Genomic DNA, 4,736 nt, shown 5'->3' with positions numbered 1-4,736 from the left:
ATGTCTCTGTGGCTGGCAATCATGTGCACCAGCTGGGTAAGTGGGATCGTCTGGAGTGACGTGAGGGACCACCTAGGACTTCGGACAAGATGGCTTGAAGACCACGAGAGGGCTCCCTGCCACGGAGAGTCATCTGTTGAGCTGAGAACTTGAGAAGTACGATCAGGTACACAGCAAGGACATCTCTTTGTTCATGGAGGAAGCTTCCACATTTTAAAAAATTTTTTATTTTTCAGTTTTTTTAGGTGGACACAATATCTTTATTTTATTTTTATGTGATACTGAGAATCGAACCCAGTGCCTCACGCATGCTAGGCAAGCACGCTACCACTTGAGCCACATTCCCAGCCCAAGCTTCCACATTTTTACACACACACACACACACACACACACTGCTTATGCACAAAGCAAGGGTTGTGCTGATACACTTCTGAGGAGTCAAAGAAGGCATCGAGTGGGTCAGAACCCCTGAAGTCTTTGTGCGACCTCTACCTCTAGTATTGGGCTTGGTGCAAAAACGAAATTCGTAGCATAGAGAATCATAAAAACATATAACGCCGACAAAGTGCACTTCGGGGGGGCACCGGGGTCTGCGCGGAGGTGGCCCTGGCTGCCGGGTCTCTCCGTCCTCGTCCTCGGCTGGTTTGAGCTCCTGAGGGGCAGTGAAGGGCTGCCTTTCTTCTCTTGGGGCAGAGCTCTCCTCAGAGAAGTGTCCGCGCTCACTTCCCACGCGGTGCCTCTGTCTTTGCATGGTGGGTTTTGGGATTTCATCTTTCAGGGTCTCGACATTCAGGATTCTAATTTTTGGGAATTGTGACCATCTCTGATTTTGGATCTTGGGAATATGGGCCTCAAGACGGCATTTGAGAGGCACCGGTTCTCACTCTAGGAAGAGGTTTTACAAAGTCAGTGATGGAGCAAGTGGCATCAGAATTCTCACAGCACACCTTGAGGCCATCTTGGGGCCGTAAAGACTCCCAAAGAGAACAAGCACTGCGAGGGTCCAGGCAGCCCAGTGCAGGACCTGCTTTGTCCCAGGCAGGAGGAGGCAGAGAAGGCGGGGAGGGGGTGGCGGGGACGGGTGCTGGGTGGCTTCAGGAGGCACAGCCCCCCCTGTCTGCAGCGCTCTCCTCAGCTCCCCGGGCTGCTGACCTCCAGCACAGTCTGTGACCTTGATCAACTTTGGGGTAGGTGGGTCTCTTGGGGAGGGTGTGCACACGTGTGCTCACCTGTAGATGCACACTCATACGTGTTGGCCCATGCACACTTTTCATGTGTGTGGATATTCATGTGTGTGCTCGGGGCCAAGGTGCAGGCTCCTCGTGGGTGGATGTGTCCCGTATACACGTGTAGGTGTGCACCTGTGTCCCTGTGCAAACGTGTTTTGGTATAAGATGGAAAACATGAGCTCCACTCTCCAGCGGGGTCCACACAGATTGGGACAGACACAGCGCGTACAGGAGCACGTGTCCCAGCTCTGGGACCTTGAGCTACACTGGGAGGAACGGAGAGGGCGCAGGACTCCTCCACCCACCCAGAGCTGAGGGCTTGGTCCATTGCCCCTGGGCCTGGCAGGGGCCACTCCACCCAGCAGCTAGTGACAACTTTGGTTGTGGGCCTTTCTGACCTTGGATCTGCTTTGGCCTCAGCTGGATTTCAGAAATCGAGCTGTCACCTTTGTCCTTGAGCAATGTTGGGCTGGAAAGATGTATGAGCCTTTAATGGCTCCGGGAAGCAGATGCTGGAGGGAGACTGGCCAGTGGCACGCGGAGGTTCCCGGAGATGAGATGCGTCCGATGCTTCCACCAGCCGAGTCTCAGCGCTTCCCACCTGGAGTGTGCCCCGTGACAGGGCTTACATTAGAACACGGGTGTCAACAGGACACGAGGCCCACAGGAGCTCCCAGCAGGTCCTGCAGACGGCAGCGTGGGAGCAGGACCCATTTCAGTCTGTGACACCCATGTTAGCATATGGGAGCCACCAGCTGGTTTCCTTAGAAACCACCTACCAAGTGACCCCAAAACGGTGGTGCTCAGTGGGGCTCGTCCCTGTGAGGGAGGCAGCGGAATTCTTCCAGTTGTTCTGGATCAAAGAGCTCCATTATAGGACCCTTTGGTGACCAACCACTGACAGTTTGAAGATCCTTCCTGTATTAGGGAAACGGAACCAGACTTACAATGCATACTAGGCATGATCTCTGTATCTAGGGATCATATATAATGTGATATTTATTGTAAGAAGTTGGCTCACCTGGTAATGGAGGCCGAGAAGTCCCAACATCTGTAGGCGGCAAGAGGAGTGGGCAGTGTAGGTAGGACAGCAAAAGACAGATGGTCCAGCTGGGCTGAGAGGGGAGGTCAGCCTTAAAAGTTCAGTTCAGGCCTTCAACTGATTAGACGAGGCCCCCACTTGGGAAGGTCATTTGACTTAGTCTGCCAATCCAATTGTTAATTTAACCCCAAACACCTTCACAATCACATTGAGAATACTTGCTCTTCCCATGGCCTAGGCGAGTGGACATATAAAATTGACCATCATACCCATACAGCGGTCCCCAGAAGTAGCGGCTCAGCACAGCTACCCTCTGGTGACTAGAACTGCTGATTGCTGATTACAATGCCTGGCTTGAGGCACTGCCTGCTCCTGGTTCATCCTGTGACCTAAAGGGACTTCCTGATCCACCGACTGCGGCTGGACTGAAGCCTAAAGTGAAAGGCAAACCACACGTACCATGGAAGATGAGGGCGTCTCTGGCCCTGTAGAAACGGGAAAGCACAGGTGACAGAAACGTAAGGGCACATCGTGCAAGTGAACAGATTGATACGAGGTCGTTGCCCACGAGGATCCCAGGGACAAAGTAAGGAGGACCAATCCAGGGGAGAAGGAGTCTCCATGGGAAATGGTGAAGGAAACCAGCCGCAACCCAAAGACAGGAGGAGGAGCTCATCAGCAATGGGAGAAAAGCCCAGAGTCAAACCCAGGAAGCTTCCTGATGCTGAGCCCTGGTGGGCGAGGGGCAGGGGAGCCTCAGGCAGGCGTGGTGGGGCGGGGGTGGGGACAGGTGCAGGAGCAGAGAGCAAATGGCACAGGTGGCATGGACACACCCTGTTCCCAGCTGTGGTGCTGGCCTGAGAGCATGCGCTCGCTCACCTGGTCCTCACGGGGGGCGGGGGAGCTCTTCATGGAACACCTTGCGGCAGGTAGAGGTGACAGATGTGCGGACAGTCCCTGTGGGTCTTGAGTATCCTCCTACTGCATGCCCCCCCCTTTCAGCACAGATCCCCAGCCCTTTTCCTCGTGGGTAAGCAGTTCACCCCTGATATTGTCAGCCACTTCCTGCCGGGCAGTTCCCTCCGATCTGCCTTCGTTGTGCTCCTTAGTGACAATCAGTGGGGAGAGCCTGTCCCCGCTCCCTCCGCCCCTGCTTCCTCTCCACAGGGGACACCCACCCAGCGAGGTGCGCTGAGGGGCTCCTCAGCTTGCCTTCTCTCCTCCACCACCAGCAGCTCCCAACCTGTTTAGCTTTAGGGCCCTTTTTCAATCTTAAACATTTTTGGAGACCCCAAAGAGCCTTGATTTTTGTTAATTATACTACACAGCTTTTTTTTTTTCTTCAAAAACCGTATTAGAAAGTAAAATTGAGAAATTAAAAAAAATTAATTCTTTTAAAAATAACAGTAATAATCCCATGCATGTTGACATAAATAGCGTGTTTTAATTTAAAAACCCTATATTTTTCAAGACAAAATAGTCTAATAAGAAGAGCAACATTATTTTACATTGTTTCAAGCTTCTTTAGTGACTGGCTTCGTGGAAGGCAGCTGGGTCCTCGGGTTGTGGTACCTGTGGGAGTTTCTGGAAGAGCGAGCCAGAGGGCCCGGGAAGAGAGACAGACGCCGTCTTCGCATTATGGTGAGAACAGCGTCCACCGCAGGAGCCTTCTGGCCAAGCACACTGTGAAGTGGGCAGGGCCTCTCTGAGGTGTGCCGTGGTGGTCAGGAGCCTCAGTGCTGGACCAAGGGCCCACATCTGCTCCAGGATCTGCATCCTGGCTGAGCTCTGGGCGAGATCTTCCTGCAGGGTTCTTGTGTCTGTCCAGTTCTTGCTGGTGCCGGCTCCTTCACTGCAGGAAGGGGTGTGGGCACCTCCTTGCTCTCGGCTGTTACTCAGAATCCATGCCTACAGGACAGGCGGACGTTGGTGATTTCTCATGCTGGAATTAGTTATCCTTTGCAGGTTTATATCTCTTAGTGTAACAAAGGGGTTAAAAAAAAAACAGAGAAAGACAGTGGAAACTTAAGGGTGCTGTGGGCTTCTTAGTTGTTGTGGCCACTTAATCTCGTTTTAATCTGTGGTATCCATCCACCCTTATTCTTTGGCATAAAGGAGTCCTGTGTCCTTAGATTACAGGCAAATTCTCAGCAAAATTTCTGGAAGAACTCAGGTGGAAGGGGAAGAATCTTTGGCTCCAAACTTCCCCAGAGTGAAGTGTGTCGTCCCTGCCCCCACGGAGGGGCCCTGTTCCTGGGCCTGTGGAGCTGTGTGGTTTGGTCGTGGGTTCCATGCCTCCTCGGGGCTGTGCCAGGAGCTAGTGAACATACGGCCTTTGAAAAATGGCTTTGGTACCTAAAAAGAGCATGCTACAGGGACACTGCTACATCGATGTTCATAGCAGCACAATTCACAATAGCAAGACTGTGGAACCAACCTAGATGCCCTTCAATAGACGAATGGAT

The 4,736-nt window shown here is 52.6% G+C and overlaps 2 long non-coding RNA genes across 3 annotated transcripts in view; one reads left to right on the top strand and one right to left on the bottom strand.

Moving 5' to 3' along the window:
* Positions 1-299: 299 nt before the first annotated feature.
* Positions 300-3,357, bottom strand: LOC125616964. The gene is made up of 3 exons (XR_007347783.1): positions 3,151-3,357; positions 2,251-2,756; positions 300-2,147 (listed from the first exon to the last, which is right to left on the bottom strand). It is a non-coding gene; the product is annotated as an uncharacterized LOC125616964 (long non-coding RNA).
* Positions 2,636-4,736, top strand: part of LOC125616963 — a 25,049-nt gene continuing 22,948 nt past the window's right edge. Inside the window, exons 1-2 of one of the 2 annotated variants that reach the window (XR_007347782.1) lie at positions 2,636-2,857; positions 3,791-3,912. This is a non-coding gene — a long non-coding RNA (uncharacterized LOC125616963). The remainder of the gene's footprint in view (positions 2,858-3,790; positions 3,913-4,736) is intronic. The other variant, XR_007347781.1, reaches the window with a different exon arrangement.

The sequence above is a fragment of the Marmota marmota genome, unplaced genomic scaffold (genome assembly GCF_001458135.2).
Source record: "Marmota marmota marmota unplaced genomic scaffold, marMar, whole genome shotgun sequence".
Classification (NCBI taxonomy): domain Eukaryota; kingdom Metazoa; phylum Chordata; class Mammalia; order Rodentia; family Sciuridae; genus Marmota; species Marmota marmota.
This window is presented reverse-complemented; position numbering and strand designations above follow the sequence as displayed.